This window comes from Pteronotus mesoamericanus, unplaced genomic scaffold (genome assembly GCF_021234165.1).
Source record: "Pteronotus mesoamericanus isolate MK-2021 breed Mesoamerican mustached bat unplaced genomic scaffold, CSHL_Meso_final contig_25, whole genome shotgun sequence".
Taxonomy (NCBI): Eukaryota; Metazoa; Chordata; class Mammalia; order Chiroptera; family Mormoopidae; genus Pteronotus; species Pteronotus mesoamericanus.
Genome location: NW_026555105.1, coordinates 31962738 through 31990349, shown reverse-complemented (window position 1 = coordinate 31990349; position 27612 = coordinate 31962738). Strand labels below are relative to the sequence as shown.

The window sequence follows — 27612 nt, the reverse complement described above, 5'->3', positions numbered from 1 at the left end:
GCTCCATCCGGCCCAAAGCAATAGATTTGGGAGAGGTGGTATTGACAGATAACTCTCATAGCAGCAGGAGAAATCTGCCTGAAGTGGGATATTTCAGGGTACCAACATCACCCACTACACCAGAGAGCTGTTCTAACTTGTCTCCTGAATAGCAAAGACTTCTTCAAAATCACTCTTAAATTCCTCCTTTATTAAGTATAAATATTTGCACCCTGGGTCCCAAAAGAAATTGTCCATGGCCCAAATCTTCGACTTAGGGGTAATATCCCTTAATTAGTTTCTTCAATTTTGTACAACATTCTAAGTTTCCTTAGGTATTGAGAAGCCTTTCTTACATAATTTTCATGTGGAATATTTGGAAAAGCATCGCTCTCTAAATGGCAATAGACCTTTAAGAGAAGGAACTCACATTTCAGCTTCTCCTCAGGCCCCATCAGCTTTATCAGGACCTCACATTTCTTGTAACATTGCTGACTTCTTGAAGAATTCTGAATTGTGCAGGAGGTACGTATCCAACCAGTCCTCCTAATGTCCACAGGTAGGAGGTGACAGTACCCATGAAAGAATCTGTAACAAGTACCACAGCCAAAGAGCTTTCCTCCAACCCGGCAGATCTCACATTTGTCTGAGTTTCCCACCTTTTTTTTTTTTTTTCCTGTCAATTGTTTTTGGAGGTGTATATAGCTTTCCAGGTTCCATCGGCTCTTTTAGGGTTTTTCCATGGCAGGTCAGGTTAGTCTTCCAGTTATTTGATTTTTCATGGCCTCCTCTGACTTCAAATTCCCTGGGGATGAACCAATTTCCATCTTCACTTCTTACGCACTTCCTTGTGACTTCTTGTTCCAATTTTCTCTTAATTAAGTTCCCCCTTAACTCTCCACAGGTCACAGAAAGTATTTCAGTGTGAAAATTCACAGGCACACATGGGTGCTGTCTTGCCCTTCTTCTTCTCTTGGATTTTTGTATGGTAGGGGCTTTTCCAAGATCCACAGGACCTTCACATCAGCACCACTCCTCACTGCAGAGCTCCTAGCTCCCGAATGCTTCTCCTCTGCACTGAACCCCGAAGGCTCTTCAGGACTTCTCACTTGTTTGCAAAGTCTGTTTCCAGATGTAGGTGACTTTCTTAAGTCTATAGACTCAGGGTCCCTTGTCAGTGCTGAGGTGGAAGTTTTGGGATGCCTGTCTCCATCACTGCATTCTGTGATCAGATTTTTGTGTGAATATAGGTTTTCATTTCTCTAAGGTAAATATCCAGGGTTACTGGGTCATTATGGCAAATATATATTTAATTTTATAAGAAACTGCCTACCAGTGTCCCAGAATGGCTATATTATTTTTCATTCCCAACAGCAATATATGAGTGTTCTGGTAGCTCCGCATCTTTGTCAACACTGGGAATTGTCACTTTTTTTGGTCATTCTAATACATATATATATGCAGTATCTTATTGTGGCTTCAATTTGCAATTCTCAATCAATACCTAATTGTTTTGCTTCTTTTCATATGTTTATTTACTATCTTTATATCTCCTTTGAGAAGTGCTTTTCCAAATCTTTTGCCCATTATAAAATTATATTGTTTTCTGACTGTTGAGTTTTGAAAGCTGTTTATATATCTTTGTTATAAGTTCTTTGCTAGATATGTAATATGGAAATATTTCTCTCAGTCTGTAGCTTGCATTTCATTCTCTTAACAGTATCTTTCACAGAGCAAAAGTTTTAAATTTTGATGGTTCTGATTACTGTTCCTTTATAATAAATCTTAGTGTGGTTTATCCAATTTTATTACTCTTTTTCAAAATTGTTTTGGCTGTTCCAGTTGCTTTTCCATATAAATTTTAGAGCCAGTATTACTGTATCTACCAAAGAAAATCCTCCTGGGATTGAGATTGAAATTTAGTTAAAGCTTTAGATCATTTTAGGGGAAAATTAACAACTATGTTGAGTCTCTGGTTCATGAACGTGGTATATGTCTCTCCATTTACTTAGATCTTCCTTGATTTATTTTATTAATGTTTTATGTTTTATTACACATTCTGCACATTTTGTAGATTTATACATACTTTTTGTCATTTTTTGAGATATTTTAAATTGCATTAAATTTTTTTGATTTCTAATTGATTTATATATAGAAATATGACCGAGTTTTAAAAACATTGACCTTGTATAAAAATATTGACCTTGATAAATTCATTTTTTAGCTCTAGGAGATTTTTAGTAGATTTCTTGCAAATGTCTACATAGAGTAATTGATACAGGTATAGCGGGCCAGTCTTGGCCAGAACGGGGCAGAGGAGGGGCTGCGGGAGGAAACTGCCCTGAGGCAGGGGCGTCGTCACATGGCTTGGGTAACCAAGCTAATGCAGTGGGCAGACGACAGATTCCCCACCCCCAGGTAGAAACTTGGCAGGAGGAAGGCTCGGGCGAAGCGAAGGCTAAGGTTTGGATAAGGGAAAAACCCTCTTACCCCAGTTCTGATCCCTGGGTGTAGGTGGGATAAAGGGACACAGCTGGCAGGTATACCTTGAAGGCCAACACGGCAGAAGGGGGAGGGGTACTTTCCTGTCAGTCTAGCCTGGGAAAAGGACGGGATTGGCTAGAGTGGCTAGACCCTCCCCTAGCACATGGAAGTTTAGGCCGGAGATTTAAACAGAAGGAAGGGAAAAACTAGAGATTCTTCACCTGGGATCTGTTGGCTTCGACATAGGGGCCAGAGACCGAAGGACCTTCCTGGTCTTAGAAGCTTTGTGGCAGCAGAGGCCCCACGTGGCAGACTTCAGGAAGAAACCTGAAGGCAAACTGCAACCGGGAACAAGCTATGCTGCTTGAAGAGTTGCGCTGCGGCCTCCTGCGATTCCCAAAGGACCATCTTTTTCAATGAGAGAACCTCCCTCTGAAGGTGGTGGCTGAGTTTTTCTCCAGGTTTTCTGGAGCAGATGGGCCCTGAGGCAGAAGCCCTGCCATTCTTCCAAGTTGTGCAGTTTTTGAATAAAATACCTATTTCCTTTTTCACCAAACCTCTGCCTCTGGAATTTGCCTTTGGGTGGCAGGGGGCAGCTGAACCTCACTTTCTATTTGATAACATATTCATTACGTATATGTGAATGGGTAGCAACTTTTTTCTAACATTAGGGCTTTGTTAACAGTCTCCTAAAAATCAGGTAAAAAATTTCAAGCTGTAAGTTATGTAAAATAAAGTTGGATATACATTTTTTTAATTTCTATCTTTCTTATTTAAACTCCTTTTATATTACTTGCATGCATTCCCTCTAATGCCCCTAATAACAAGGACTTTTGTATGTTCTCCCAATGAAATGGTTTTATGGCAAGAGTGGTTTTGACAACATGGTCTTTCTGCATATTAACTATTCTAAAACTGAAATCAACTTTCTTAGATGTTCTTAAGGATTTATAACCTTATACCCAGCAACACTCTTGAATGAGTTATTCCACAGAGTTACTTGGAGGTAAATGTTGACTCTTAAGTACTAGTAATGATAAAATGAAACTGGAACCAGACATCCTTGTGGTCCAGAGGTCTCGTTAGGGTCTTCTAATAATGGAATGGAAAAGTATCAGTCCCCATAATAAGACAGCCTGTGAAGACAAGAGGAAGGGGACTGTCATTTATGCCCCCTCAAAAGGTCCCCAGAACCAGAGCATGGCTGGTGGCTTCCAGACATTGAGGTTCCATCATTTGTTTATAGAAAAATGGTCCTCCCACCACAGGCTGACCCCTCAAGGATTTTTCAAACAACTTAGCCCACACAAATGACAGGCTGAAGTTAACTGTATTGCTTTAATTGAGGACTGTCAAAAATACCAACACGCAGGAGGTGGCAGGACATGGGTGTTTTGCACGTCAGAGCTTCTGGCTCCTGTATGATGCATTGGATCTGCTGTGGGTCCAGAATTATTATAGGAAATAAGAAGGAAGGTGAGAGAAATATTTCTCTTGGGCTGTCTTAGCTCACATGCTGTGTATCATTAATCTGGCAACAAAACAGGAAGCAACATAAATGCTCAGAGCCAAAAATAAAACCCAGGCGCCATGTCTGGAAGTTCTAAAGACAAAATGAGGGAGTCTTTTAATTAGGACTGACCAGTCATAATAAACCTATGGTTTATTGCCATGCTCCCTGGCATGCACTGCACCACCCATACAACGGTGTCAGTAGCTAAAAATTCACATCATTTGAGTCAAAAGAAAAAGAAAAGCTGACATTGAATCCATTAGGTCCCTGGAGATGGGTTGACTTGCCAAGTTTTGTCAATAGTAATGCACAGCTATGAGTAGACTCTATCAAATACAATCTCTCTGCCTCTCAGGCACTATTTCCATTGGTGGGGGGTGGGGGACTTCCAAACAATGCCTGGAACTGTTGGTTGGAATCACATTTTAATTTTTTTCAATAAATAACAACATGTGGCTACACCTAAACTTTTTACATGCTACAGTTACTATTTTTCAGCATTATTGAGATATAATTGACATATAATATTGTGTAAGTTTAAGGTATACAACAAGATGATTTGGCACATATGTATATTATAAAATGATTACCATAACACATTTAATGTTCTTGATGATGTTGAGGTAGGTCTCATCCATCCACCCATCGATCCATCCACCATCAATTATCCAGCACCTACCATGTGCCCGCTACTAATATAAGTACTCAGAATACAAAGTTATAAAAAATTTAGACATCTCTGCCCCAAGAAGATTATAGTCTTAGCTATCCCTTTTCAGAAACCATGTTATCTCCTATTTTAATTTTAGTACAGCCACTTTATATTAAAATGTAAAGTAACTCTGCCCTGGGCAAGTGGTTTAGTTGGTTGGAGCATTGTCCTGTACACCAAAAAGGCTGAAAGTTTGATTCCCAGTCAGAACACATACATAGGTTGAGAGTTTGAACCCCAGTCAAGGTACATATGGGAGAAAACTGACCAATGTTTCTCACATCTATATTTCTCTCTCTAAAATCAATAAGCATGTCCTCAGGTGAGGATTAAAATTTTTTTAATACAATTTTTCCTTACAACTAAAGCAACATACACATACAGTACAAAAACAAGAATATATAGAAAATAGAAGATGAATTGTTACCAATTCTACATATATTCTTAAGATCAGGGTTTTTAAACATTGGCACTATTGACATTTTCAGCCGGATGAACTTTTGTTGTGGAGGCCTGTCTCATGCATTGTAGGGTATTTAGCAGTATCTCTGGCCCTTACCTGCTACTCACTAGATGCCAATAGCAACTGTATTCCTACCCCCACTTCTGTTGAAACAACCAGAAATGATTCTAGACATTGCCAAATGTCTCCAAGACCTTGCCTGCCTTAGGTCATTCCAGGTTGCAGTGTGGGGTTTGTTGACTAAATTCCATCATGCACCCATTTTCCCCTCTAAGAGTCTAGATGACACTTGTAAATACAGGGAATTGAGCCAAATGGAATAAAAGTTATCAGCTTTAGTAATTGCTCAAGTTGAAGCAACTGGGCCTCAGATGAGTCTGGCTGGTTTTTACTCATCCAAAGCAATCTAAAAGCTGGAAACAGAAAGCAAGAGGCCTGGTTGGGCTTGCCTGAGGCAGGAAATGAGCCTGTGGTTGAGAAGCCAGGAAGGGGGGAGGTTCTGTTTTAGGGTTTTAAGGTTTCTGTACCACTATCTACTTGTGTGTCAATATGCCAACAAAGACACGCCACTCTCTCTAGGTTGGAAGGTCAGCTTTGTGGATGGGTACTTTCTCTTCAGCACTTCAAGAAAGCCACAGAGTTGGAGGGAACTCCTGTTCTATGAGTTAAGGCAGAAATGTGGGGAGCAGGCGAAGGACTCCCCCACATGGAGATTATTTTCTGTGACTATATACATACACATATATATTTTAAGTAAAAACAGTATCATACTGTACACAGTGTTTTGTAGTCTTTTTACTATCACACTGTACAAACTGTTTTATAACCCTTTTTCATTTACCATATCAACACTTCTCACATTAAATTACTGAAGACATAATTTTAAATGGCTGCATATTGCTTGCTTGTACTAATGTATTTAGCCAATTCACTTCTTTACTTTTTATGTTTGCTGTTATTCAGATTTCTTCTATTACAAACACACTTGAAGTTCTAAGAGGTTAAGACCACGTTTGTCCCTGATTATTGCCTCAGGGCAAAGTATAGGGCTTGGAATCATTGCTTCAGATGCTGTGTATTGTAATGCCCTCCTATGAAGAGGCCCCAAATTATATGTAGCCTCAGAAGCTAAAAGAACTAAGACCTAAATGAAGAAAGGGTGACTTCACAGATGCAATGCATGTTTTTCTGGCTTCTCTGAGGTCCAGATGACTGCACAAGACAAGGGCCCCCTGTTTCAAAGGTTGGAATCCTGATGTGGGTTTTGCTGCCCTCAGGAAGCTGACAGCTTCCCGGTCCCCAGAAAACTCTGCTCTCCTATCCCTGGGTCATTGGCACACCATAGTGACTTGCTGTTAGCTCCATGCTCTGGGCAAAAACAGTGTTGTCTTTTGGAGTTGGCATCCCTGAGCTGCTTAAGTGCGTTTTCATTGGCTGTGGACTCAACTGGAGATGGCTATGTGTACTGTAAAATATTTTAAATTTTCTGTATATTATGATGTTTTGACACTTAGAAAACTCTTTCTGGCGGAGAAGAGACTGCCCTTCCTTGGGCTAGCCAACTCTTAGAGATAACAAAGGACCCAGCCAGGAACATGCCCACACCTTTACTATGCAAACTAACCAAGCTAGGTCCTGACCTCCTCGCTCTGGTACACCAGGATGCAATCTTCCTCTGCCTTAATCATCCCAGGACCAGGGCCGGGCGCTAGGTAACTAGGGACTACCCTATAGCTCAAAGCCCACCAAAATTATTCAAGCAAGGCACACCTAAACTGTTTACCTTGCTCTACCTTGCCTTTCTTATGAAAACTCCAGTGAAGGCCTTGGCCTAAGCAGTCCCCTTACTTTTGTTTTCTGCTTCCTGTCTCTTCTGGTGTCTTTCCCATGTGGCCCTGCCTTCTGCCTATAGATCTGTGAGTATAATAAACTTTGTTTCTGAGCCTCTTTTCTGTCTCCTCTTGTGGCCACACCTGCTGACCATCTCATAAAAGAATATTAAACAAATCTTTAGGCTTTATGAAGCTGATTCTCTAGCCTTCCAGTCTTTAGGTATGGTGATTAGTAATCACCTGAGCACTTTTACAATCTTTACCAAGAATGTATGCATTGACACTTTGATTCTCCTGTTTCCAGCCTGAGGACCCCATAAGAAAGAGCTGCTAGAATTTACCCACAGAATCCCTTCGGCTCTAGAAGTTCCTAGAAAAATAGCCTTTAGCTGGGGTGGATTTTAAACACTAGTTCAAGTTCAATACTGTCCAGAATTCAAAAGCTCACTTTGTTCCAGGAGACTTTACATCTTTTTTCTTCATTTCTCTCTTCCCCAATTTAGGACCCCAAAAGCACGGTCTAAGCTGTGGAGCAGGAGACAGCGAGATTGCCAAGGTTAATATTTGTGTTTGGAAGCATGGACCCTGTCAAATGGGCAGTAGCCCTTGAGCTGCCTCCAAGGTTTTCCTTAACCAGTGTGTTGGCCAAACAGTCCTGCTCTTCATTCGTTTTTTACAGTTTCGAAGGGAGCTGAGTGTTTTCATGGGAAGGGACTGACTAGGTATTGAGGAGGCTATGACAGTGGTTGGGGGTCAGTCCCCTGGGGTCTTGTTCAACATCCCCATCTGCCCCCCTTCAACCTCATTCCAAGTTGAATAAACCCATGGGGTTTGGGGAAACAGAGGAACCAATGGAGTTGGCTCAGCAAACAAACCCCCAGTGTTCCACCCACTCTGAATCTAGTGCCAAGGTCCATCCTCCAGAGACACTGATGGCTCTGTTCAGCAAGGTACCAGCCTTGCATCACTCCACTGGAAAGCGGTGCGTGCTAGACCTCCCTCTTGCAAAAGGTAGACCCGCCAGGGAGCAGCGCCAGAGACCTGATATTGGATATCTGCAGGGGTGTTAAACTCAGGGAGGTGACTCATTTTTCTCCTGGCACCCTGTGGAAGTCAAGCGCACCTTAAACTGACTTGGGGAAGGACTGAGGAGTGCAGTGTCAGCCCTTGGACACCGCCTCCTGAGCAGCCCTATGGGCGCCACCCTGCCGTTGGTGAATTCCAACGCCCAAAGTCCTTGCAGCTCTGAGAGTGCAGCTGCAGTGAAAAGAAGTCAGCCGACAAAATTCCCTATATTTAAAAATAACTATATGCATACAAATAAGGACTAAACAAAAATAAAAATTTTATCTCTGGTTTCTTTATTTTCTGTATTGTGGTTATATTCTCTTTGTAATAAAAAAATAGAAAAGAACTCTAAAATTTTCACCAGTTTTTCAAAGGTACAGGGTAGGTTTATGCTTCTAGGCATCCAGCCCAGTGGATGTGTGTAAACATGCATAAACCTGGGGAGGTGGTGGTGCACTGGATGTGCTTGCCTGAGTGAGGTGTGATTTTTTTTTTAAACATGGAATAGATGGAGCACAGTAGAATCCTGGAAGACTGAAGCCCTTTGCTGTGCCTCAGTCCAAATAAACCTTGGAGGCCACTGGGACTGTTTCCTGGGCGTGTCATGGACCATTAATTAATCATGTCAGCCACAGAGTGAGCCCATAGTGGAGTGAACACAGGATCCGCATAATCACCAGCATCATGGGGTGTTTTGTTGAAGGAAACTTTGGGCTCGGAAATCTAGTCTAGGCAGGGGTATGTGTGTGAGTGTGTGCGCGCGTATGAATATTCCATATACTCTGTAACCCTGAATTCATCCCAACATCTGCCCCACTAAGGATCCTGATTCTAATTCCAATGTGTGTGTGCATGCACATACATGTGTGTATGGTGAGGGGTTATTCCACACAAGCTGGGTGTCCTGCCATTCAACTCAATTCTGACACTATCCACCCAAGATAACATCAGATTCCACACGTTAGAAACTTTCCAATCCCCCATCGTTTTAGGTTTTTTGGAAGCTTTATTAAATAAGCACAGTTGATTAAATCATTGGCCATTGGAACTGATTCACCCACCAGTTACTCTCCCCTCTCCAAGGTGGGAGTGGGGTGTAGGTAGGGCTGAAAGTTCCAACCCTCAAATTAGCTGGTTGGTTCTCCTGGCAACCAGTCCCCCAACCTAAGGTGCTTTCCAAAACTCACCTCATTAACTTAGGAAATTCCAAGAGTTTTAGAAGTTCTGTGACAGAAATGGGAAAAAGGCCCAATACATATTTAGTATTGTAAATCACAATATCATGCCCCAGAGCCTGGGTGTCAAGACCAAGGGTACTTCCTGACCTTCACAGGTCATGCTTCTCCCATCAGAGTGAGATTCCAGCTGATGTCACACAACCAAATGTCTGCTGAATGCCAGAAAAGAGAATCCTTCAAAAACAAAGGTGGGATCAGTTTGGGGTGAAGCAGATAAGAAAAGGGTGGAGTAAGAAGTGGATAAGCTGAAGAGCTAAGGGTGAAAATGTTCCTCAGTGGGACATGTCCAGAAGCTTGCAGTCCAGGAGGACAGATGGCAAGGCTGGCCTGGCTCTAGTGGCTGCTCTCAAAAACGGGGCTGCACAGTTAGGCTTGGGAATTCTTCCAGGTTCTGGGTTCCTTAGGAGTAGACTCTATTTTTTAGGGTCCCTCATGTCTTGCTTCCTGCATGCTGGCTGCCACCATCTGCTGGGAGACCTCGACAAGATGCTTGGTAAACAGGGTGTCGCATGTGAAAGGAAAGTGGAAGAAGGTGAAAATGCCATTCACTGAGGCCTGAGGGGAGCAAGAAACTCTGATTGGGGGAGCCTCTCATCTCAGGATTGGGAAATACATGTTTAGATGAGGAATTTTCTAGTAAGGAGGGCATGAACCACAGTTGTTTGGCCCAGGTCTACTGCCCCTGGCCAGCAGGGAGAAACTCATAGAAAGGAGACGGGTTTCTTTTGTTTTTTCCCTGGTCCAGGTATGGTTTGCAGAGTCTCCTTGGCTTTTGGATTTGGAAACTTTCACATGGGTGAGAACTGAATTTAACATTGTCTGTAGTGCCAATATACCTGAGGAATGAAGCCCAACAGGGCCATTTTCCAAAGCCAAACTGCCTCCCTCAGGCACTGCTGAGCCTCTGTTCTCCTAGCAGACTGGTGGGTGAGCATGGCCACGAATCATTTTGGCAGAGGCTCTGGCTTCCGCATGTAGTCCTGGGCCTCATTTAATACCTACATGTGGGCGTAGAGGCTTGGAAGTGCAATTTCTCATTTTGCCCACTCACACAAGAATGCCATGGAGCAGGACTTTGCCTGAGGTAAGAGAGGCCAGTGCAAGAACATTTGCCCCCATTGGCCAGGACCCTTCTCTGACCCTTCAGCATCTCAGCCGTGTTGCAATATTTCCTCTGGAGAAGTCTCTGTTCTCAGAGGTTCTGCCAGCAAAGTGCATGAGAGCAATTTTTGCTCATTTTGAGACATTCCTTCCTGCATCTCTGCCAGCCACGTCCTCTAACTTCTTGTCCGGCCCCTGATGGCAAGAAGTGACCCATGCTGGGCAGACACCCACTCCGCAACACCCACATGCCTTCAGGAGGCACCCTGTCAAGAGTATGTGAACCCTCCTCGTCCCCGTCCAAAGGGGCCCTTTGTGTACTCTCATCAAACGGGACATTCCAAGGCCCTCTGCAACCTTTCACGTCCCTTGTGCAATCTTTAAACTTGAAAGCGGAGAAAGTGTGAGCCAGATATTGTCATCTGAGGCCGGGAGTTCCACAAATTCATCAGGCTGGGAGTGTCTTCGATTTGCTAGGGAGGTGAACTCCCCTGTCACCCTTGGCAGAGCTGAGTAACATGGGTCATGCTTTTGACTTGCACAACCCTGGCTGTCAGGCAACTCCAAGCACCTCAGAAGGAAGATTGTCTTCTTATTTTGGAAGGGCAGCCTCCAGTCCCCTGAGGGCCTGTCACAGTCTGCTGACTCTATTCCCACCAGGTTCCAGGGCCCGTGACCACAAAGCAATGCTCATCACAGCTCATCTTAATACACATGGCAGACAGAACTGAGCTTTCTCTTTTCTGAAAGAAATGTCCTGGAAATAGCTAAAAGTCAAAACAAACACAGAAACAAACAACCCGTCCAGACCTGCAATCTGTGCCCTTCTGGAAAAACAAACTCTGTCTGGGTTTTTGGGCAGAGAAGATTTGGGAAGGCCAGCTCATGTGTGTGTCTCCACAAAACTGGCTGAGTATTGTAATTGATTGCTAAAATGGCCACAAATTCTCCTTAACTTTGCAGCTCCTCTAATCAAAGGGTGGAATCTATTTCCTCACTCATTGAATCTGGGCTGGCCAGTGACTTGTTTTGACTAACAGAATGTGGCAGAAATGAGCATGTACCAACTCTGAGTTTGGGCCTCACAGGTTATTACACACTTTCTCTCACTCTCTTGTGACCACCATATGAACAGGCCCAAGCCAGCCTGCTGGAAGATGAGAGATATGTAGCTAGTCACCTATTGTCTCACCTAAAGCCACCCAACCACCATTCTGGAGCAGCCAGCTACCAGCTGACCCCTCATTATATCACAGACACATAAGAGAATCTAACCAAGCCATCCCAGATGAGAAGAATCACCCAACACATCCATAGAGTTTTGAAAAATAATAAATGATGGTTATTTTAAGTCACTAAGTTTGTGTGGTGTGTTATATACAAAAGTTAACTGATACACCAAGAAATCCATCATCAGGAAAAGGGTGGGGAGAAGGGAGAAGTGAGAGAAAGAAATTTCAGAGGAGGAGGTTTTCATAGCTGTTTGCTCAACCTCATATATACATCATCGCTTTTGTTTTATCATCAACCCTAATTTTACAGGCAAAATTCACACAGGACAAGTAAGTTGCTCAGTTTCATTGGCAAAATGGCAGATTGGAGACTCAGGTCCTGACCCGTCTAGTTTTCTGTAAGATCCTATTCCCCTACCTCCAAAATTCACAATGGGTGTTTACAATATTTTAAAATGCAAAACAGGTGCTGTAGTTGGACAGTATTGCCTAGTGAATTAGCCCCTTGGTCTTAGAGTCAGGTACCCAGGGCTGAAATCCTGGCTCCACTCTTCCCAAGAGCCATGATGTTAGTCATGTTGCTTAATTTTTTAGAAAAGGAAAGGTGAAAGTACTCTGTTTTTAGAGGACTGGAAAAAGTAGCATGCTTATCCTCTCATTTCATGATGGCCTTTTTGGAAGTGTATTAGTCAGCTTGGGGCTACTATAACAAAATACCATAACTCAGAGTTTTATAAAACAAACATTTATTTCTCACAGTTCTGGAGGATGAAAGTCTAAGATCAGGGTTCCAATATGATCGAGTTCTTGGTGAGGACCCTCTTCCTGCTTTTCAGATGGCTACCTTCTCATCGTATCCTCACATGGTGGAAGAAAGCTCTAACCCATTCATGAGGGCACCACTTACGACCTAATTACCAACCAGAGGCCACACATCCAAATATCATCACATTGAGCAGAAGATGGTGGAGGAGAAAATAGAAGCTACACTATCCTCCTTCCGTGGCCAATCAGGAATTACAGCTAAATTGTAGACAAATCATCTGGAATAATCAATGGAATAATAGCTGGAGAGAAGCCTTATAAACAAGGACAGACAGAAGAAACAGCTTCACCACAACGTGACTGGTACAGAGGGCAGATGAGACATGAGAAGGCTGGCTGGAAAGTAGAGAGGTGTTTGAAGGAAATTTCAGAAGCCAGGGTTTTCCCTTTGAGAAGTGTAAGGTCTAAACCCCACAGCACCAAGTTGGAAAGGAACCCAGATAAAATCCAGCTGTGAAAAGTGGCAGAGTCTCTGTCTGCCAGGGAGAGATGACTGGAGTCACAGAGAGCCTTTTAAAGGGCTAGTGCTTAAAACTTCACTTGAAGCCACTTAATCTGGGCTCTAGCAAAGCTAGGGTAGAGTAGACTAGAGATGCTGGAGGAGAGTCTGGGGGAAGTGGCTTTGAGGAGAGAACTGAAGGAGCAGTCCAGGATCCCTGTACTGAGACATCCCTCATACTGCAGAAACCATCTTGCTCAGGCAGAGCAGTTCCCTCCAAGTGGCATCAGCCTGAGGGGAAGCAATAGCCCTGCCTACAAGAATTACTCTGCCCCACCCTGTGGCGCTTAAGTCTGACTGCTGATTATAGATTGACTAGATAAACAATAGAAGGAGACAGTTACAGACTGGATTGCTGGTAGCCTCAAATAGGCTGCTCAGGGCCAGACTAGAACACCATCTGACATCACCAGGGGTGGATCTAGAATGAAAAGAGAGTGAGATGAATTCCACTGGGGTCTTCTTCATGATTTGCATTATTTTCTCTCCTGCATAGCTTTTTTTTTAACAGGCATTTCTTGTCCTTCAAGTTTGTGCATATTAAATCACTAGTTTTTATGTTATAGTTTATTTCAAATCTAATATTTTCTTCCTCCCTTCTCTTATTCCATTTTACCTTCTTCTTACCTCTTATTTTTTGTTTTAAATTTTATTTTCTCTCTTGCTACAACTGGTTTCCATTCCACACTCTTACTATTTCCTCCCCATCCCCTGCTCCAGTCTCTCAAAACAATTTTTCTTGTCATTTCATCTCATTCTTTTTCCTGTTCTTAAAATACCCCTATTTGCACTCTACTTTTATCAGTCTTTGCTCATTGGGTTTAGATATGGTAGTTGTTGTTGCATTTCTCCATTTAATTCTAGATCTTCACTATTTTTGTATTTCAAATCTCAAATTTTACCTTTCTCCCCTCCTACTCCATTTTGCCTTCATTCTGCACTTTCTTTTTTTGTTTTTAAATTTTAATTTTTCCCTCTTTTAGCCTTGTTGCCATTCCTCACTCTTAGTATTCCTTCCACCTCTATTATCTCAAAATCAGTTATCTTTCCTCTAGACATCTGTTAAGCTTTTCTTTCTTTCTTTTTTCCCCGCTTACTCCCCTTCCACCCTTATTAATCTTTGCTCATTGTTGTTGATAGTGTTGTGGTGGATTTTTGCCCTCCAATTTGGTTCCAACTTCTTTCTTCTCCTTCTCACTAACTTTTCTTCTTTTTTCTTTATTTTTTAAAATTTCTGTTTAAACATAATACTATATGCTTCCCTTCTCTTACTTCACTCTGCCTTCTTCTTTTTTTATTTATGATGTAAATTTTTCTTTCTTTCTCTCTTTCCTTTGTCCCTATTCCCTACTCTTATTATTGCTCCTCACTCTACCCTCTCAAAATCAGTTTTTTTCTTTTTTTAATTCAATTATTTATTTTTTTTAAATTTATTTACTTTTTAAATATATTTGTCTCTGCCTCCCCCCCCACCTCTTTCCCTTGCCCCCTCCCTCCTTCCCTCCCTCAGCTCTTCCCCTTTGGTGTTGTCCATGAGTCCTTGCTATATGTTCCTTGACTTTCCCCTTCCCTTCCCTTTCCCTGGCCCCCCCTTCCCTCTTGTCTCTGTTGACTTCTTTTCCTTTCAGTGTTGCTGGTCATATTTTCCTTGCATCTTTGCATTGTTGGTTAAGTTCCGCTTACAGGTGAGATCATATGGTATTTGTCTTTCGCCCCCTGGCTTATTTCGCTTAGCATGATGCTCTCCAGTTCCATCCATGCTGTCGCGAAGTTTAGTAGTTCTTTTTTTTCTTTCTGCTGCGTAGTATTCCATTGTGTATATGTACCATAATTTTTTGATCCAATCATATACTGATGGGCATTTAGGTTGCTTCCCACACTTGGCTATTGTAAATTGTGCTGCTATGAACATTGGGGTGCATAGGTTCTTTTGTATTGGCGTTTTTTGGTGTTCTTAGGGTATAGTCCCAGCAGGGGAATCACTGGATCAAAAGGCAGTTCCATTTTCAGCTTTCTGAGGAAATTCCACACTGCTTTCCATAGTGGCTGTACCAGTCTCCATTCCCACCAACAGTGGACTAGGGTTCCCTTTTCTCCACAGCCTCACCAGCACCTGTTTGTGGATCTGTTTATGATGGCCATTCTGACCGGTGTGAGATGGTACCTCATGGTGGTTTTGATCTGCATTTCTCTGATGGCTAGTGATGCTGAGCATCCTTTCAAATGCCTCTGGGCCCTCTGTATCTCCTCCTTAGAAAAGCATCTGCCCAGGTCCTTTGCCCATTTTTTGATTGGATCGTTTGTCTTCTTGGAGTGGAGTCGAGTGAGTTCTTTGTATATCTTGGAGATCAAACCTCTATCTGATGTATCATTAGCAAATATATTTTCCCAAATGGTTGGCTCCCTTTTCATTTTGCTGATGTTTTCTTTTGCCATGCAGAAGCTTCTTATTTTGATGAGGTCCCACTTGTTTATTCTTTCCTTTATGTCCCTTGCTTTAGGAGACATATCAGTGAAAAAATTGCTGCGTGGGATATCTGAGCGTTTCCTGCCAATGTTCTCTTCTAGGACTTTGATGGTGTTGCGACTTATATTTAAGTCTTTTATCCATCTTGAGTTTATTTTTGTGTACGGTGTCAGCTGATGATCCAATTTCAATATTTTGCATGTAGCCATCCAGCTCTCCCAACACCATTTGTTGAAGAGGCTGTTATTGCTCCATTTTATGCTTCTGCCCCCTTTGTCAAAATTTAGATGTCCATAGAGACCTGGGCTTATTTCTGGGCTTTCTATTCTGTTCCACTGGTCTATGGGTCTGTTCTTGTGCCAGTACCAGATTGTTTTGAGTATGGTGGCTTTGTAGTAGAGTTTGATGTCCGGTATTGTGATCCCTCCTACTTTGTGTTTCTTTCTGAAAATTGCTGAGGCTATTCGGGGTCGTTTATGGTTCCATATAAATTTTTGAAATGTCTGTTCTATTTCTGTGAAATACGTCATTGGTATCTTAATAGGGATTGCGTTGAATCTATAAATTGCTTTGGGTAGTATGGACATTTTGATGATATTAATTCTTCCAATCCATGAGCACGGTATATGCTTCCATTTATTTGTGTCTTCCTCGATTTCTTTTTTCAATGCTGTATAGTTTTCTGCATACAGGTCTTTTGTGTCTTTGGTTAAATTTATCCCTAGGTACTTTATCTTTTTTCTTGCTATATCGAATGGTATCTTTTTTCTGATTTCTTCTTCTTCTATTGCATTGCTGGTGTACAAAAACGCCTTTGATTTCTGAATGTTCACTTTGTATCCTGCTGTTTTGCCAAATTCACTTATTAGGTTGAGGAGTTTTTTGGTAGAGTCTACAGGGTTCTCTATGTACACTATCATGTCATCTGCAAACAATGATAGTTTTACTTCCTCCTTTTCCTATTTGGATGCCTTTTATCTCTTTCTCTTGTCTGACCACTGTGGCTAGGACTTCCAATACGATGTTGAAAAGAAGCGGTGAGAGCGGACATCCTTGTCGTGTTCCCGATCTTAGTGGGAAAACTTTCTGTTTTTGCCCTTTGAGTATGATATTAGCTGTAGGTTTTTCATATATGGCCTTTATTACGTTGAGGAATGCCCCATTGATTCCCATTTTGCTGAGTGTTTTGATCATAAATGGGTGCTGTACCTTATCAAATGCTTTTTCTGCATCTATTGAGATGATCATGTGGTTTTTGTCTTTTCTTTTATTTATGTGATGTATCATGTTTACTGATTTGTGTATATTGAACCATCCCTGCATCCCTGGGATGAATCCCACTTGATCGTGTTGGATAATCTTTTTAATGTACTGCTGGATGCGGTTTGCCAATATTTTGTTGAGGATTTTAGCATCTATGTTCATCAGTGAAATTGGCCTGTAGTTTTCTTTCTTTGTAGGGTCTTTATCTGGTTCTGGGATCAGGGTGATGCTGGCCTCATAGAAAGAGTCTGGGAGTCTTCCCTGCTCTTGGATTTTTTGGAATAGTCTGAGAAGGACAGGGCTTAGCTCTTCCTTAAATGTTTTGTAAAATTTTCCTGGGAAACCGTCTGGCCCTGGGCTTTTGTGTGCCGGGAGTTTCTTGATTACTGCTTCAATTTCCCCAGCTGTTATCGGTCTGTTCAAGCTTTCTGTTTCTTCCTCCTTCAGTGTTGGAAGATTATACTTTTCTAAAAATTTGTCCATTTCATCAAGATTTTCAAATTTCTTGGCATATAATTGTTCATAATAGTTTCTGATGATCATTTGTATTTCTGTAGTATCAGTTGTTATTTCTCCTCTTTCATTTCTGATACTATTAATTTGGGTCCTCTCCCTTTTTTTCTTGATGAGTCTGCTTAAAGGCTTGCCAATTTTATTTATCTTTTCAAAGAACCAGCTTCTGGGTTGGTTGATCCTCTGAATTGTTCTTTTTGTCTCTATGTCATTCAATTCTGCTCTAATCTTGACTATTTCCTACCTTCTACTTGCTCTGGGATTTATTTGTTGTTGTTTCTCCAGTTCTTGAAGTTGTAGTGTTAGGTCTTTTATTTGAAATGTTTCTATCTTTTTTAGGTAAGCCTGTATTGCTATGAACTTCCCTCTCAGGACCGCCTTTGCTGTGTCCCATAGGTTTTGGACAGTTGTCTGTTCATTTTCATTTGTTTCCAGGAATTTTTAGGTTTCTTCTCTTATCTCATTATTGACCCATTCATTGTTTAATAGTGTACTGTTCAGTCTCCATGAGTTTGCAAGTTTTTGAAGTTTCTCTTTGAGGTTGATTTCGAGTTTCAAGGCCTTGTGGTCTGAGAAAAAGTTTGGTATTATTTCAATTTTCCTGAATTTGCTGAGGCTTGCTTTGTGTCCTATCATGTGGTCTATCTTTGAAAAACTGCCATGAGCATTTGAAAAGAATGTGTATTTTTCTTCTTTGGGAGGTAAGGTTCTATATATGTCAGTTAAGTCTCTTTGATTCAGTGTGTCATTCAGCGCCACGATATGTTTATTAATGTTTTGTTTGGAAGATCTGTCCATTTTTGACAGTGGGGTGTTGAAATCCCCTACTATCAGTGTGTTGCTGTCTATATCTTTTTTGAAGTCATACAACAATTTCCTTATAAACTTGGGGGCTCCTCTATTGGGAGCATATAAGTTTACAATGTTGATGTCTTCTTGATAGATTCTTCCTTTAAGTATGATAAAGTGCCCCTCTGGGTCTCTCTTTATGGCCTTTGTTTTGAAATCTACTTTGTCTTATACAAGTATGGCAATGCCAGCCTTTTTCTCATGCCCATCAAAATCAGTTTTTTTCCATTAGTCATCTCATATTCATTTTTCTTTTCTTAAAATAGTCTTAATCTCTTTACACTTTTATTAATACTGGCTCATTTGCTGTTGATAGTGTGATTGTGGGTGGGGGTTAATATTGCAAGTGTTGGTTTGTTTCCTGGCTGATTGGTTTTGTTTTGGTTCCACCTGTACAACAACATACAAGACGTGGTGGGTGGAGTGACCCTCAGTCAGCCAGCCAGAAGGAGGGGCCCACCAAGGAATGACCCAACAACAAACCAGGCTCAATTACAACCAGAGAACCCACATAAATGACATAAAGGGCATCTCAAGAGCATCAAGTTCAGGAGATCAAGGAGACTTCACTACTGATTCCACAGGTCTCCTATGGCAGACGGTCACACCAAAAAGACAGTCAAAGCAGATCAATCTAAGATGTAGAAACAAACAAGAAGAGTCAGCTAAAATGGGGAGATAACGTAACAACCCCAAATCGAAAGGAAAGAAGGAATCCCCAGAAAGAGTACTAAATGTAATTGAGGGAAACAAACTATCAAACACTGAGTTCAAAACAATGGTTACAAGGATGCTCAATGAGCTCATTGAGAACTACAAAGAACTCCAAGGAAGCTATAGGGAACTTACTGAGAACTACACTAGCATTAAAAAAAGACAAAGTATCAATAAGAGCCAGGAGGAAATGAAGAATACAAATACCTGAAATGAAGAACACAGTAGAAAGAATTAAAAGCAAACCCGATGAAGCGGAGGATCGAATTAGCAAGCTGGAGGACAAGGTAGAAAAAAATTCCCAGACAGAAAAACAAAATGAAAAAAAGACTAAAAAAGAATGAAAAGGGTTTAAGGGAGCTGCAGGACAACATGAAATGTAATAATATTCATACCATAGGGATACTATAAGGAGAAGAAGAGGAGCAAGGGGTAGAAGACCTGTTTGAAAAGTTATGACAGAAAAATTAGCTACTTGATGAGAGAAAAAGTCACTCAAGTCCAGGTAACACAGAGTGACCCAATCAAGATGAACACAAAGAGGCCCACTCCAAGACACAACATCATTAAAATGGTAAAATTTAAAGACAGCAAAGGAGAAATAGCTAGTAACATACAAGGGAGCTTCAATAACAATATTTGATTTCTCAGCAGAAACACAAGACAGAAGGGAATGGCAAGAAATATTCCAAGTAATAAAAAGTAAAGACCTGCAACCAGGACTATTCTATCCAGTAAGACTTTCATTTAAATTGAAAGGTGAAATAAGGAGTTTCACAGACAAAAAAAGGCTGAGTTAACTTTTTTTTAACTTTTGGCAAAGTTAATGTTCAGAAATTTTTTTTAACTTTTGGCAAAGTTAATGTTCAGAAATTGAAGGCATATTTGTACACCAACAATGAAATATCAGAAAGAGAAACAATGAAAAAAATTCCATTTACTATAAAAACAAGAAAAATAAAGTACCTAAGATTAAATTAATCAAGAAGATAAAAGACCTGTACATGGAAAACTACAGAACACTGAAGAAGGAAATTAAGGAACACACAAATAAATAGCAACATATATCGCATTCATGGATTGGAAGAACTAACATCATTAAAATGTCCATACTACCCAAAGCAATCTATAGATTCAATGCAACACCTAGTAAAATACCAATGACATATTTCATAGATTTAGAACAAATATTTCAAAAATTTATTTTTATTTTTTAAATTTATAAATCATTTATTCTGTTATAGTTGTCTCAATTTTTACCCCTTTACTCCCCTCCACCCATCCCACTCCCACCACCTGCTCCCACAGTCAATTCCCATTCTATTGTCCATGTCCGTGGGCCAGTCATACATGTTCTTTGTCTAGGCCCTTTCCCTTCTTTCCACCATTGTCCTCTTTCCCCATTCCCTCTGGTTACTTTCAGTCTGCTCCATGTTTCCATGCCTGTGGTTTATTTTGTTCATTAGTTTATTTTGTTGAACAGAGTCCATTTATAGGTGAGATCATATGGTATTTGTCTTTCATCAACTGGTTTATTTCACTTAGCTTAAAATTATAAGCAACCAAAACAACCCCAAATAGCCTCAGCAATCTTGAGAAAGAAGAACAAAGAAGGAGGAATCACAATACCTAATATCAAACTACATTACAAGGCCACTGTAATCAAAACAGTCTGGTACTGGCATAAGAACAGACATATAGATCGATTAATGGACCAGAATAGAGAGTCCAGAAATAAACCCATGTCTCTATGGTCAATTAATATGTGACAAAGCAGGGGGAGGGGAGCATGAGCATAAAATGGAGTAAAAATAGCCTCTTCAACAAAAGTTTTTGGGAGAACTGGAATGGTACATGCAAAAAAGTGAAACTAGACCACCAACTTACACCATACACCAAAATAAATTTAAAATGGATAAAAGACTTAAACATAAGGTATGACACAATAAAATTCTTAGAGGAAAACATAGGCAGTGAAATTTCAAATATCTCACCCCGCAATATTTTCATCAATATATCCTCTAGGGCAAGGGACATAAAGGAAAGTCTACACAAATGGGAGTACATCAAATTAGAAAGCTTCTGACTTGCTAAAGAAAACATTATCAAAATGAAGAAGGAAACAATGAAATGGGAAAACATATTTGCCAATGATAACTATGACAAGGGTATGATCTCCAAAATATATAAAGAACTCATGCAACTCAACACCAGAAAGACAAACAATCCAGTTAAAAAATGGGCAAAGGACCTGAGCAGACACTTCTCTAAGGGGGCCACACAGAGGTCTCAAAGGACTATGAAAGGATGCTCAACATCACTAGCTGTCAGAGAGATGCAAATTAAAACTACAATGAGATACCACCTCACACCAATCAGAATGGCCATCATTAACAGATCAACAAACAACAAGTGCTGGTAAGGATGTAGTGAAAAGGGAACCTTAGTGCACTGTTAGTAGGAATGCAGGCTGGTGCTCTACCATGGAAAACAGTGTGGAATTTCCTCAAAAATCTAAAAATGGAACTGCTTTTTGACTGAGTGATTCTACTGCTGGGATTATACCCTAAGAATCCCAAAACACCAATTCAAGAGAACATATGCACCCCTATGTTCATAACAGTGTTATTTACAATAACCAAGTGCTGGAAACAAACTAAGTGCCCATCAATAATGAGTGGATCAAAAATCTGTGCTACATTTACACAATAGAATACTATGCAGCAGAAAGAAAGGACTCCTACCTCCTCGACAGCATGGATGGAGCTGGAAAATTTTGTTCTAAGTGAAATAAGCCAGGTGGTGAAAGACAAATACCATATGATCTCATCTATAAGAGGAACCTAGTGAACAAAACACACAAATAGCAAAATAGAACCAGAGATATAGAAGTAAACAACAACAACAACAACAAAAAAACACTGACAGGGACCAGAGGGAAGGGCAGAAGGGGATATGGGGGGAAAGAACGGGAAGGATCTAATCAATGAACAGGTATAAATAATGCATGGACATAGACAATAGGGTGGGAATTGACTGTGGGAGCAAGAGATGGTGGGTGGACAGGGCACAGGAGAGCAATGGGGGAAAATTGGGAAAACTGTAACAATAAAAAAATACCATCACATTGGAAGGTTTCAACATACAAATTGAGGGTTGGGGGTACAAACATTCAGTCCATTGCAAAAAAAGCAAGTACTGCCTTTATCATGGTCATGAGCTCTGGAGCCACCACGTTCTGTTTTGGTGACCTGTTAAGAAATGAATGTTACTGTGCATGTGATTGATATCTCACCTGGTTTTTCAATTTAATTTAGGGAGGGTTCCTGTTTTCTCAGCCTCTAAGCTGTAGGTTTGAGTATTTGCTAGAACTCACCAGAGGAGACTTAGCAGGCAATATGACTGAGAGAGGCAAGTATTTATGATCACAATACTTGAATTTAAGTCCCATTCGCTTTCTGGGAAAATTCAATCTTTTCTGCACTTCAGTTTTCTTGTCCCTGACCCCACTCCTCCTGCTTTTTTCTAGTTTTATTGACATATAATTGGCATATAACATAGTGTAAATTTAAGGTGTAAAACATAATCACTTGACATATGTATTTGCAAAATGACTTCCACAGTAAGTGTAGTTGACATCTCTTCACATAGTTACAATTTTTTTCTTATGATGAGGACTTTTAAAATCTACTTTCTAGCAACTTTCTTTTTTTCCTAGCAATGTTCAAATACACAAATTTTTTAAATTTAATCTTTATTGTGTTTTTTTAATGTTACTTTTTCATCTCTATACTCTCTTTCCCTAGCAATCATCACACTCTTGTCATGTCCACAAGTCTTTTTTCCTTTTTGGTCAATCCGTCTATCCCTCAACTTCCCCCACCTCACCTCCAGCAGCTGTCATCCTGCTCTTCATCTATAAGTCTAATAGTCACAGTTTTCTTACTTTCAAAATGGAGACAGGAGAATGAGATAATATAAGCTCAAGTACCATAAAGTATCTGTTGTTGTTGTTGTTGTTGTTATCACAAAAGTAAAGTTATTACTGAAGTTGATTTAAATGGCAGATTCGAAAATTTTGGGTTAAACAAAAAGACATGTATTCCATTTCTTTCAAAAGCAAAAGATGTTAAAATACCTAGAACACTTTAGCACACTGGTATGATTAGTTTTTTCTAGGTGGCTAGGTGTAGTCAGTTAGGAATACTGCACACAAGAGAAAAACTACCAGTTGCTTAAATAAATAGGCATTTATTTTCTTACTTGATAAGAAGTCTGGAGGTGGGAAGCTGCTGCTATTGGTTCAGTTGCTCAATGATGCCCTGGTGTCCACTCTGTCACCCTTAACATGTTGGTTTTCATCTTCATGCTTACTGTCTCATGGTCCCAAAATAGCTGCTGTAGCTCCAGATCAAGGGAGGAAGGTAGGAGAATCCATTTTTCCCAGAAACTCCTGTAGGAGTTTTTTGTGTGTTTTCTATTTAGGTCTCACTAACTAGAAATGTGTCCTATAACTACCTAAGCTGCAAGGGAGGCTGGACAGGATTTACTTTTTCCAGATTCTGTAGTAGAGACAGCCAAGTGAGGAAATACTTGTGAATGTGTTGGTCTAACTAACCAACAATGATCCCACAGGGGAAATTTGAGGTTTTTAAATTTCTTTTTACTTTTTGCTTGTTTGTACTTTCTAGCATTTTTTTTTTGGGTAACAGACATATTGTGTATTTGTATAATAAGAAAGGACCTGATTAAGTTCTATTATTTAAAAATAATCAAATAAAGACTTTAACATACTGTTGTCATACTGAACATAATGCAGAATGGCTTGATTATACATGTGTTGCCTCTTGGTGGTGTTTCCTCTTGTCTTCCAGACCAAGCAGAAGACTAAAGTTCAACACTTGAAAAAAGTTGACAAATCACCACTTGTAACTTTGGGGAAACAAGAACCATGTTGAATTGAGTTATTCTTTATTATACCCTCTGCAGATTACACTTCGACTATGGTTCTCTACCAAAAATCACATATAAAGAAGGAACAAAGTTCTGAGATGCATGAAAACAAGTTCAAATGTAGTCATGACCAACATCAAATTTGGTGGGATGAGGTATACAGGAAAAGTCTATAATCAAAATTCTGTTCTTTGAATCTAGGAGAAAAACCACCAACTGTTATTGACAAAGTAGCTGGTTAGCAAACAAAGAAGGTGACAAATGATGACACCAGGAGATGTTGCAGTCTGCAACATGTTACAGATTAGTGGGAGTTGTCCTCATCAATGACACCAGTTTTAGGCAGAGGGGAAAAATGTGGCTTGATTTAGAGCTGATGATATAATGTGTCTAGTCATTGGAGATCAAAAGAAAGCTTGCCTGTAAAACATTGCTAATGAAATTGGAGCAAAGAGCAGGCTCTTCTCCTGGGTGTGTCAAGGGGAAGTTTTGGTCTTCACCAGGCCAATGGGATATGAATCATAGGTACCTTCTCTGGGATGTGGTCATAGGCACATGACCTCATGTTCAACCCCACCAGCCATAAATTCTGAAGGTGTATCAGTTGTGTGTATCAGCTTTTAAAAAAATCCTCACCAAAGGATATGTTATTGATTTTAGTGAGAGGGAAGGATAGGGAGAAAGAGAGGTGGCAGAAAGAGAGAGAGAGAGAAAGAGAGAGAGAGAGAGAGAGAGAGAGAGAAACATTGATGTGAGAGAAAAACATCAATTGGTTGCCTCCTGTATGCAACCTGACCTGGGATCGAACCCAAAAACCTAGGTATGTGCCCTGACCGGGAATTAAACCTGAAATCTTTTGGTGTACAGGACAAAGCTCCAACCAGCTGAGCCACTTGGCCAGGGTGGTGTCAGTCCTTCTAATTCTTGATGATTTGGGGGACCAAATGATTCTTTTCTTTTCCTATGGCGTATGACTAGAAACTGTGTATTTTGTTTTGCATTTCCTTAGAAAGTGGCTGTTGCCTCTGTGTGTGTTTATGTGTGTGATGCTGATGTGGGGGAGGGGGGAGCATGCATTGTGGAGAAGCAATTCACTTTCATATTCTCATTATGTAAAGTCAGATTTTGAACATCTTATCTGTGATAATGTAATATCTTTTTCTTCAAACTAGAAACTAACATGTGGAAGTTGAATTGTTCTACATCTTTCTTGGATAACTTTGAGCAATGCTGAAACCACTATAAATTCAGACAAGTTCAAGAAATGAATGCCACACTCTTTGCAGTGTGGAATTAGCATGAAGGAGAACAAAACATTGCTAGCATGAAAATCTGTTAAAATTCCTCTATATTCTGGAGTTTGGAAGAATTTTATTACGGAGAATTTATCCTGTGCAAGGGCAAATTCTTTCTTTAATACAGTGGAAATGATTGGCTTTGCCCAGCTCCCTTCCATTAAGTTCCATGTGCCTGAATTATCACAGAATTCCTATTTATAACTCCACAGAGGTGCTGAAGAGCTGTCAGAGCCACACTCAAAGCTTAACTGAAACACTCACGTTTCCTTTCCTCTGGCCTCTGGTTACTGAAAACATTTGCTGAAAATTGCTGTCCCACTCAAGAACTGTCAAAGGTAATTGTGTTGCACAAAAGTTACTGAGAAACATGAAATAATATGGTTACCACCTGGCGACCAAGTTTATGGAACCTGTCTCATGAACCTCAAGCCTGCCACATGTGTACACGCCAGTTTCACTCTGAAAACCACGACAGCATAAATTTCTGAGGAAGACGTGTATCAGAGGTCTCTTAGTGGCAATTTATGATACAAATCCCTATGTAAAGGGCAGTTGTCAGGTCACCAAATCCAGTGAGATCTGCAGTTCTGGAGGCGGCAGGAAGGAAAAAGATGTGGGGAAGGGGGAATTAAGCACTTTGGGAATGTGGACCTGTGTGAGGCAAGTAGCAGTACTAACTTCTAAAAGCAAGGTCTAGACTTGGCTCTTCTCACAGCTAGCAATGACCTTGGTGTCTAAGAAAATAAAAATCAGAGACTCAGGAGGTTGGGGGTTGACTAGAGTCCTTCTGTGTCCTGACCCCTACCCTTGGCCATTGGCTAAAACTGTACCTGTCCAGATGAACAGGAATCTCTTTTCCTCTTAAAATTCCCCAGAGAAGGAAATCTTCCCCATTTGTGGTTGTAATTTTCAGAGTCTCACATTCTCCTTGAGATGGTTTCACCTTCACTTGAACTTACAAGACGCCAAGAGACTCTTCCAAAACAGGTACTTCTATTCATATGGCAAAAACTCCATTAAGCCCCCATATCCTCCCATGGATTCCCCTAGGAGCATCTAATTCTGTCTAAATCTGTCCTTTGGGTCATAAATTGTGGCTATTTGGAAATGAATCTGATGCTGGTGTCAGCACTCTAACCCAGCAGTCAGGGTGTGGCTCAGAAAAGATGCATTGGAACCAGGAAATTCCAACTGTGGGACTGGTGGTCCACATTGGAACCATCTTGACATCGTTAAAAAAACCAACCAATGTTAGGAGTACCTGCTCTTTTTATCTTTGGTGATATTCACAGTTGAGCTTTCAGTACAGAAAAAAAAAAATCTCCCTTCTCAAGCAGCCTCTAAATTGAAACCAGGGATGGCAACATAATTCATGGGGCCCAGTGCAAAATGAATATGTGGGGCTTTTTGTCCCCAGGAGTAGGAAAAAAGCCTTTTCTCATCTTTTGTGACCTCTCTCAACCTCTCATGGTGTTTTTTTATTTGCCATTTTAATGTCACACTCCCTCAGTCATGGAAATGTAATGGATGTGGAATGAGGTTCAGAATGAAGTGTTTGAGCTAGGGATTCCCTGAACCGAAGAAGCTCTCCCCTCCCAACCCCGGGAATATAGAAAAAAGGGAAAAAATCCAAAGCACCCACAGCCGTGGCTGGGGGATGAGGAAGTGGACAAATTGGCAGAGAGGTATTTTGCATATCAATAACAGCTGACCAGTGTTACAGTCATGTTTAATAGCTTGCTCGCCTGCGGGGTTGGGGCGCGGGATAGGGAGATGGACATGGCTTTAACCTGTGATATAGCCGGGAGGCGGTTCCCTGATTGCTATGCCTGAGGAGACTAGGAAGGCAGTTTGCTCTTTGTCATGGGGCCATGCCTGACCAGACTAACAATGGCAGTCAGGGAAAGGCAGAAAATTCTGGAAAACTGGCCGATATAGTTGATTGTAGGAGTCAGAAATGGGGTTACAGAAGAGGTGCCAGGTAGGCACAGGTGCTATTCTCACTCTTGGCCATGGGACTTGGGAAGGAGAAGAGCTTACCTATGGAGTTTGGAAGAGAGTAGGAGAGCCATGAGAAAGGGATGATGTGGTAGCCATGAGGCATGCTCCCTCTCTCTACCTCTCCCCCATGCACGTGCTTTCCCATGCAGGGAGTAGTACTGAGAAGGAGAGAGCCATGATGTAGCTTGTAGTGAGAAGGAAGAACTAAGCAGGCAGCTATGTAGTTGACAGTGAGGAAGGAGGCCATGTGGCCTAGACTAATAAGAAAGGAGATGCTGCTGCCACGATCGTGCCTGCTCTAGCTGACCCTAGAGCTGCAAAGGACTTCTTTGCAAGATTCTTTCCTGCTGCACCTGGATTTTACCTGCACTATTAAGACCTGTGCCTTTCCTGAGTTTCGTCATGGTCAAAGTAACATTGGAACATGCTTTTTTGGACTACTATATGGAGGCTGATGGCAACATATTCCAGATCCTGCACAGATAAGGACATGGGAACCTCTGGGGGATGCTTTTGGTTAGTAGCCTGGCAGGGAGCATGGGAAAGGAGGGCTCTGAGCTGAGGTGCTCTGGGTCCTCCCCCACCAATGTTGGAATGTTGTAAATAAA

General features: G+C 41.0%; 1 pseudogene; it reads right to left on the bottom strand.

Moving 5' to 3' along the window:
* Positions 1-132: 132 nt before the first annotated feature.
* LOC129070974 (nuclear body protein SP140-like protein) lies at positions 133-27408 on the bottom strand (annotated as a pseudogene).
* Between the last annotated feature and the right edge of the window lie 204 nt (positions 27409-27612).